Below are 9,766 nucleotides of genomic sequence, written 5' to 3'. Positions count from 1 at the left end.
TGACACAATGACACCTATATAAGCCCCTTTTAACCCAAATACCGAGAGAATCAACCCCGCAAAAAAAAGACACTAAGAGAATCAAAGATTTTACCTAGAACTCACTAGCCTCCTTAAGGAAGAGAAAAACAATGAACAAGTGCAACCTAGACAATTCCCGTATATTTTTTTTTGAAAAATTATAAACCAACACACAACACACGTGTGAACAAATACATATAAATTGTCTCCCGCGTGTTTTTTAGCCGATTGTGTGCTCAATACTTTGATAACCTACCATATTTTAATGTGGACCCACCGCATAGTGAGGCAAGAGGTGTCCGCCCGTGTTAGGTATCCTCCTTCCCCCTCTCTCCCAAATGAAGTCGCTTCCCTAAAAAAAAGTGGTCAAGCCGCTCAAAGAACTCCGTTTGCAGAAATTACAGGGAAAATGCCCCTGAGCGGCTGAGCCCGCGTCACCTGATCCCCTGGCAGAAAGAAAAAAAAAACCGTCCTCGATCCCCCTCGCGCTATCTCGTCTCGCACCCGACTCGCTCCCGCACAGGCTAGGGTTCCCGTTGCAGCCGCCGCCGCCGCCACCAGTCCCCTACTCGTCTGCTCCGCGCCGCGGCTAGCTCCGGCGACATGGCCGGAGGGTAGGAGCCCATCTTCCGTCGCTTCTCCAACCTCGGGCACGACCCCTACCTTCCCTGGCGGCCAGGAGCAGCTCGTGTCGGTCCCGTCGGCGCCCTACTCCGGCGGTCGGTGCCCCACTCCGGCCGCGACCCAGTCCGTCGAGAAGGAACCCCGTTCGTTCCCCCTTCCCTCCTCAGTCCGTGGCCATGAGCTCGGCCGGCAAGGTGAGCGGCTCGTTTGATTTTTAATCCAGATTTGCTATGTGGTGCTGCTGATGGATGATGTTATGAACTGCTGCTGCTGTATGATGTATGTGGTGCTGCTGATATATGCTAGAACTAATGTTTATATGGATGTGCTGATTGTGTCAAGTAGTACTACAAGATTGTTGTCCTCTGGATGCTACCATTGTATTTGCATAGAGTGATGGATGTGCTGATTGTGTCAAGTAGTAAGCAAATTTATGTTCATTTGAGCAGCAAAATGATAAAAATAACACGATATCATTTAATCAGGACAACCATATAGTCCAATGGCATTAGATAAGCTGAAAAAACAGGCACTGAAAAGAACTTTCTAGCTTATTATCTGGAGCTTATTTCCACATGAGCTTATCTAGAGCTTATTTCCACAGGAGCTTATTCTCACAGCATAGCTCAAAAGAACTGGCCCTGAAGCGGACTCGCGCGGAGGAGCTCCGCCTCTGGGCCAGGTGCGTAGCTGGCGTCCATCTCGGCGCCGGGGAGGGAGGAACAACGGCGCGGCTGAGTCCGCTGCCTTCGTCACTCGCCGCTGTCCGCCGATGTGGTTGCCTGCATCTTCATGAGCCACGGCCGGCCACCCTGTCGTCGCTAGTCATTGTCGCGCCAGAGATATCCTTCGACCGTTGCTGTGTCCCGCCGGCACCTAGGCGCCCTTGTCCGGACAAGTTCCACTGTTCCCCTCCAGGCCCTCCTCAACACCCAACCGCAGCCAGCAACCAAGGTATGTCTCTGCAGTTTTTTAATTTATTCCAATACACTTCACCTGTCAAACAAACTATGGTCACTTTATTCCTTTTCATGATTGAACTTGATGCCATTTGTTTTACGGAGAATGTGTATTATTTCACCTGGGGCAACCAACTGAAATATGGATGAACTGCCAAAATGCTAGCTAAAATTAAGAACTCAGCAATTTCGAGTACTTCTATGTTTCTGTAAACTGATTTTGGGTGTTATCTGATGTTTGTGTTAACTGAATTGATGCACTAACTCAACTAAATTTGTCAACAGAATCAGACTTAACTGGATGTTGTTTTTAACTGAAACTTTAGTTTTAACTGAATTTATGTGCTACCTCAAATTAAAATTAGTGTTAATTGAATCCATGGTGTTTTTTTTTCAGGGGGGGGGGGGCTTACTTCTGTAATTTGCAAAAATATCTTACGACCGGTTTGGCTACGCCACAAAACGCAGTAAAGTCTTCTTCACCGCACGCACAGGCAGGTAGAGTTCGGCAGCAATAACGAACATCAGTAGATAATAGGCTACGGTTGTAAACGTGTAGTAGCTAGATGAAAAATATAGTGGATGGAAGTAGCACCGTGGTGTAGTACTATAATATACGCGTCAATTAGACTAATGATGATCAGCGGCAGCGACGGCGGCGGAGTAATTAGCAGATGGATAATGAGAACTAGTAGAACAAGCATGGCATCTAAATATTGATCTTGTGTCAAGACTTCAGGAAAAGTGACTACAATATCACCTTCATTCTTGTTCTAGTGTACTGTCTTCATTATTTAGATCGTCGACAGTGGCTACCAAGTGGGTGGTGGGTGGGCTCTGAATTTCTTCGCCGTTCGCATCCCAACCGTCTTGGCCGTAGTCTGGCCAGGCCTCTCCTGATAACGAGAGGTACTTTAGCGAACTCAAGATGTCGCCAAAAGGTGAGTGTTGAAAGATGTCCGCCGCGGTTAACTCCATGATCGGCGCCTAATCGGATTTGACTGGAGGGGGCGCGGGAGGTTCGGAGTCCGGCAAGGAGTCCGCCACCTCGGAGTCACGAGCTTCATGGGGGACAAGATCGGTGTTCGGCTCTATCGCCGTAGAGGTTGCAGCCCCCGAGGTGGTGTCTAGCCATCCATCCTTGGTCTGCGCAGCCGGCTCCGAGTCGAAGATCGGAGCGGGTTTGAGTGCGGCCTCCAGGGTACTGTCCGGCTGCAGAGCTAAATCATACCCATCGTGACAGTACGGCACGCTCGGCTGTGGCTCGAATCCGTCGAGGATCAAGTCCCCGCGGATGTCAGCCGTGAAGTTCAAACTTCCAAATCTGACCTGACAGCCAGGGGCGTAGCCTTCGATCTGCTCCAACTGGCCAAGTGAATTGGCCCGCAGTGCGAAGCCGCCAAATACGAAGATCTGTCCGGGGAGGAAGGTCTCACCCTGGACTGCATCGTCGTTGATGATCAAAGAAGCCATCGAGCCTATCGGTGACGACACAGAGGAACTCTTAATGAAAGCACCAATGTCGGTGTCAAAACCGGCGGATCTCGGGTAGGGGGTCCCGAACTGTGCGTCTAGGCGGATGGTAACAGGAGACGAGGGACACGGTGTTTTTACCCAGGTTCGGGCCCTCTTGATGGAGGTAAAACCCTACGTCCTGCTTGATTAATATTGATGATGTGGGTTACAAGAGTAGATCTACCACGAGATCAAGGAGGCTAAACCCTAGAAGCTAGCCTGTGGTATGATTGTTGTTCGTCCTATGGACTAAAGTCATCCGGTTTATATAGACACCGGAGAGGGCTAGGGTTACACAGAGTCGGTTACAATGGTAGGAGATCTACATATTCGTATCGCCAAGCTTGCCTTCCACGCCAAGGAAAGTCCCATCCGGACACGGGACAAAGTCTTCAATCTTGTATCTTCATAGTCTTGGAGTCCGGCCGATGATGGTAGTTCGGCTATCCGGACACCCCCTAGTCCGAGACTCCCTCACCCTTGATGTAAGTTTTGGTGATCAACTTGCGGGTTTCGTGACATTGGGAACCTATGCATAGGGGTTGGCACACGTTCTTGACTCTCCGATAGAAACTTTGGGGCACTCTTTGAAGTACTTTGTGTTGGTTGGATGAATCTGAGATTGTGTGATGCATATCGTATAATCATGCCCACGGATACTTGAGGTGACAATGGAGTATCTAGGTGACATTAGGGTTTTGGTTGATTTGTGTCTTAAGGTGTTATTCTTGTACGAACTCTTTTATAGATTGACCGAAAGAATAACATTGAGGTGGTTTCGTACCCTACCATAATCTCTACGTTTGTTCTCCGCTATTAGTGGCTTCGGAGTGACTCTTTGTTGCATATTGAGGGCTTGTTATATGATCTATCTATATTATTATTGTCGAGAGAACTTGCACTAGTGAAAGTATGAACCCTAGGCCTTGTTTCCTCATTGCAATACCATTTACGCTCACTTTTATCATTAATTACCTTGCTGTTTTTATTATTTCAGATTACAAAAACCTATATCTACTATCTATTTTGCACTTGTATCACCATCTCTTCGCCGAACTAGTGCACCTATATAATTTACCATTGTATTGGGTGTGTTGGGGACACAAGAGACTCTTTGTTATTTGGTTGCATGGTTGCTTGAGAGAGACCATCTCCATCTACACCTCCTACGGATTGATAAACCTTAGATCATCCACTTGAGGGAAATTTTCTACTATCCTACAAACCTGTGCACTTGAAGGCCCAACAACGTCTACAAGAAGAAGGTTGTGTAGTAGACATCAAGCTCTTTTCTGGCACCGTTGCTAGGGAGGTTAGCGCTTGAAGGTATATCTTTAGATCTTGCAATCGAATCTTTTTGTTTCTTGTTTTATCACTAATTTAGTTTATAAAAGAAAACTACCAAAAAAATGGAGTTAAGGATGCCTCATATGCTTCATCGTTTTAATGTCTTTCGTGAAAATGATGGGAAGGAAAATTGTGCTCAAGTACTAGAAGAAGAATTACATAGAATGCTTGGCATGAAATATGTGAATGATGAGCATGATTGCAATGTTGTTAGTATGAATTCCTTGAATATCCATGATGCTAATGATATGCAAAGCCACAAGCTTGGGGAAGCTATGTTTGATGAAGATGATATTTTTTGTCCCCCAAGCTGTGATGAGCAAATTTACTATAATAAAAGCATGCCTCCTATCTATGATGATTATTGTGATGACACGTATGCTCTAAAGAATAATGATAACCATGAAACTTGTCATCTTGATCCTAATTTTCAATCATATGATAGTTATTTTGTTGAGTTTGCTCCCACTACTATTGATGAGAAGAATTTTGCTTATGTGGAGAGTAATAAAATTTCTATGCTTGTAGATCATGAAAAGAATGCTTTAGGTGTTGGTTACATTGTTGAATTCATTCATGATGCTACTGAAAATTATTATGAGGAAGGAACATATGCTTGTAGGAATTGCAATAATATCAAGTTTCCTCTCTATGTGCTTCAAGTTTTGAAGTTATGCTTGTTCTACCTTCCTATGCTAGTTGATTATCATTCCCATAAGTTGTTTGCTCACAAAATCCCTATGCATAGGAAGTGGGTTAGACTTAAAAGTTCTAGTCATATGCTTCATGATGCTCCCGTTATGTTTCAATTCTTATCTTTTATGTGAGCATCATTGTCATCATCATGCCTAGCTAGAAAGGCATTAAAGAAAAGCGTTGTTGGGAGACAACCCAATATTTATCCTTATTGTTTTTGTGTGTCCACGTGATTATGCTACTGTAGTAATCATGTTTTATAACTTTTGTTTCAATAAAGTGCCAAGTAAGACCTTTAGGATGGCTTACGGTGATAGTTGTGTTGATCCTGCTGAAAATCAGAAACTTTTGCACACAGTAAATTAGTTTTGTTAATTCACAGAAACGTGATTCTGATCGGATTCTTTTTGCTATGGATTGGTACACAAATTTATTAGGACTTCCTAATTTGGTAGGATATTTGGAGTTCCAGAAGTATACGTTTGATACAGATTACTACAGACTGTTCTGTTTTTGACAGATTCTGTTTTCTATGTGTTGTTTGCTTATTTTGATGAATCTATGAGTAGTATCGAAGGGTATGAACCATAGATAAGTTGGAGTACAGTAGATATTACACCAATATGAGTTTAGAATGAGTTCATTACAGTACCTAAGTGGTGGTTTTGTTTTCTTATACTAACGGAGCTTACAAGTTTTCTGTTGAGTTTTCTGTTGTGAAGTTTTCAAGTTTTGGGTAAAGATTCGATGGACTATGAAATAAGGAGTGGCAAGATCCTAAGGTTGGGGATGCACAAGGCACCCCAAGGTAATATTCAAGGATAACTAATAGCCTAAGCTTGAGGATGCCCCGGAACGCATCCCCTCTTTCGTCTTCGTTCATCGGTAACTTTACTTAGAGCTATATTTTTATTCACCACATGATATGTGTTTTGCTTGGACCGTCATTTTCTCTTGTTAGTGTTTGCTTGCTGTTATTTAGAATAATGTTTTGAATCTTTATCTTCAATAAAGAAGTCAAGGATAACCTTTGCCATGCTTATTTTGCTAGTATACATGTTGCTGTTTGAAAAACAGAAAGTTTACCGCTGTTGCAAAAATTCCCTAGAAAATTCAGAGAGTGGTATAATTTTGAATATTTTTGCATGTTGAGCTCTGATAAATTTATTACAGTGGGAATTTTAGTTCATAATTTTTGTAGTTAGGGAAGTATGATGACTCTTGCATTCTTTACAGACTGTACTGTTTTGGCAGATTGCTGTTATGGTTGCATTGTTTGCATATGTTTGCTTGTTTAATGATTCTATTTGAAGATATGAGTATTAAATATGAAGAGGCATTTAGTATTCAATGTTGAATAATAATTTTAGTGATTTGTTACAGTAGAAAATGATAAGGTTTTGCATTGGTTTATACTAACCTATCTCACGAGTTATTGTTGAGTTTGTTGTGAATGAAGCTTTTGATAAAAAGAGAAACCATGATATGAGAGGAATTAAGGAGACACAAAAGTTCAAGCTTGGGGATGCCCAAGGCACCCCAAGATAATATTTCAAGAAGTCTCAAGCATCTAAGCTTGGGGATGCCCCGGTAGGCATCCCACCTTTCTTCTTCAACAACTATCGGTTAGTATCGGAGCCTAAGTTTTTGCTTCTTCACTTGAGTTGTGCTATCCTTGCATTGTAGTTTTCTTTATCTTTGCTTGCTGTTTGAATAAAGTATCAATATCTGAAATTATTAAATGTTAGAGAGTCTTCACATAGTTGTATAATTATTCGACTACTCATTGATCTTCACTTATATCTTTCGGAGTAGTTTGTTTTTGCTCTAGTGCTTCACTTATATCTTTTAGAGCATGGTGGTAGTTTTATTTTGAAGAAATAGATGAACTCTCATACTTCACTTAGATTATTTTGAGAGTAATTAGTAGCATGGTAATTTGCTTAATATTAATATACTTGGTATTCAAGATATGTGAAACTTTCTTGTGAGTGTGTTGAATACTAAGAAAAGTTTGATACTTGATAATTGTTTTGAGATATGGAGGTAGTGATATTAAAGTCATGCTAGTTGGGTGATTATGAATTTAAAGAATGCTTGTGTTGAAGTTAGCAAGTCCCGTAGCATGCACGTATGGTTAAAGTTGTGTAACAAATTTGAAACATGAAGTGTACCTGGCTTGTGCATCCTTATGAGTGGCGGTCGGGGACGAGCGATGGTCTTTTCCTACCAATCTATCCCCCTAGGAGCATGCGCGTAGTACTTGATTTTTGATGAATTCTAAATTTTTGCAATAAGTATATGAGTTCTTTTGACTAATGTTGAGTCCATGAATTATACGCACTTTTACCTTTCCGCCTTTGCTAGCCTCTTCGGTGCCGTGCATTGCCCTTTCTCACCTTGAGAGTTGGTGCAAACTTCGCCGGTGCTTTCCAAACCCCGTGATACGATACGCTCTATCACACATAAACCTCCCTATATCTTCCTCAAAACAGCCACCATACCTACCTATTATGGCATTTCCATAGCCATTCCGAGATATATTGCCATGCAACTTTCCAGCATTCCGTTCATCATCATCATGACATACATTACTTTTGTCATATTGCCATTGCATGATCATGTAGTTGACATCGTATTTGTGGCAAAGCCACCATGCATTATTTTTCATACATGTCACTCTTGATTCATTGCACCATCCCGGTACACCGCCGGAGGCATTCATATAGAGTCATATCTTGTTCTAAGTTTCGAGTTGTAATCCTTATGTTGTAATCAATAGAAGTGTGATGATCATCATTATTAGAGCATTGCCCAAAAAAGGCCAAAATAAAAAAAGAAAGGCCCAAAAAAAAGGGCAATGCTACTATCTCTTTTTCCACACTTGTGCTTCAAAGTAGCACCTTGTTCTTCATGTAGTGAGTCTCATATATTGTGCTTCAAAGTAGCACCTTGTTCTTCATGAGTGAGTCTCATAAAGTTGTATTTTTATACTAGTGGGAATTTTTCATTATAGAACTTGGCTTGTATATTCCTACAATGGGCTTCCTCAAATGCCCTAGGTCTTCATGAGTAAGCGAGTTGGATGCACACCCACTAGTTTTCTTTTGTTGAGCATTCATAGCTCTAGTGCATCTGTTGCATGGCAATCCCTACTCCTCATGTTGACATCAATTGATGGGCATCTCCATAGCCCATTGATTATCCTCGTCAATGTGAGACTTTCTCATTTTTTTGTCTTCTCCAAACAATCCCCATCATCATATTCTATTCCACCCATAGTGCTATATCCATGGCTCACGCTCATGTATTGCGTGAAGGTTGAAAAAGTTTGAGATTATTTAAGTATTAAACAATTGCTTGGCTTGTCATCGGGGGTATAGAAGTTGGGAACATCTTTGTGTGACGAAAATGAAGCATGGCCTAACTATATGATTTTGTAGGGATGAACTTTCTTTTGCCATGCTATTTTGAGAAGACATGATTACTTTGATTAGTATGCTTGAAGTATTCTTATTTTTATGTCAATATGAACTTTTGTCTTGAGTCTTTTGGATCTGAATATTCATGCCACAATTGAGAAGATTTACATTGAAATTATGCCAAAGTATCACTCCGCATCAAAAATTATTTTTTATCATTTACCTACTCGAGGACGAGCAGGAATTAAGCTTGGGGATGCTTGATACGTCTCCAACGTATCTATAATTTTTGATTGCTCCATGCTACATTATCTACTGTTTTAGGCAATATTGGGCTTTATTATCCACTTTTATATTATTTTTGGGACTAACCTATTAACCGGAGGCCCAACCCAGATTTGTTGTTTTATGCCTATTTTTGTGTTTCGAGGAAAAGGAATATCACACGGAGTCAAAACGGAACGAAATCAACTAGAGAAGTTAATTTTGGAAGAAAAGCCACCCGATGGACTTGGAGTGCACGTCAGGGAAGAAGGGAGGTGCCCATGAGGGTGGGGGGCACGCCCACCCCCCTGGGGCGTGCGCCCCTGCCTCGTGGCCCCCCCTTCGGTCCACCGACGTACTTCTTTCACCCATATATACCTACGTACCCTAAAACTTCCAGAACAGAAGATAGATCGGGAGTTCCGCCGCTGAAAGCCTCTGTAGCCACCAAAAACCTCTCGGGAGCCCGTTCCGGCGCCCTCCCGGAGGGGGATCCCATCACCGGTGGCCATCCTCATCATCCTGGCGCTATCCATGATGAGAAGGGAATAGTTCACCCTCGGGGCTGAGGGTATGTACCAGTAGCTATGTGTTTGATCTCCCTCTCTCGTGTTCTCTCTCGTGTTCCATCTATGGCACGATCTTGATGTATCCCGAGCTTTGCTATTGTAGTTGGATCTTATGATGTTTCTCCTCCTCTACTCTCTTGTGATGAATTGAGTTTCCCCTTTGAAGTTATCTTATTGGATTGAGTCTTTTATGAGAACACTTGATGTATGTCTTGTCGTGATTATCTTGGTGACAATGGGATATCATGTGCCACTTGATGTGTGTTTTGGTGATCAACTTGCGGGTTTTGTGACATTGGGAACCTATGCGTAGGGGTTGGCACACGTTCTTGACTCTCCGATAGAAACT

The 9,766-nt window shown here is 42.4% G+C and overlaps 1 long non-coding RNA gene across 1 annotated transcript; it reads left to right on the top strand.

The window, feature by feature from the left end:
* Positions 1-441: 441 nt before the first annotated feature.
* Positions 442-2,464, top strand: LOC119347109. Its single transcript, XR_005168137.1, has 3 exons — positions 442-839; positions 1,250-1,599; positions 2,002-2,464. It is a non-coding gene; the product is annotated as an uncharacterized LOC119347109 (long non-coding RNA).
* The last annotated feature ends 7,302 nt before the right edge of the window (positions 2,465-9,766 follow it).

Source organism: Triticum dicoccoides, unplaced genomic scaffold (assembly GCF_002162155.2).
Source record: "Triticum dicoccoides isolate Atlit2015 ecotype Zavitan unplaced genomic scaffold, WEW_v2.0 scaffold58836, whole genome shotgun sequence".
In the NCBI taxonomy this organism is placed as follows: domain Eukaryota; kingdom Viridiplantae; phylum Streptophyta; class Magnoliopsida; order Poales; family Poaceae; genus Triticum; species Triticum dicoccoides.
This window is presented reverse-complemented; position numbering and strand designations above follow the sequence as displayed.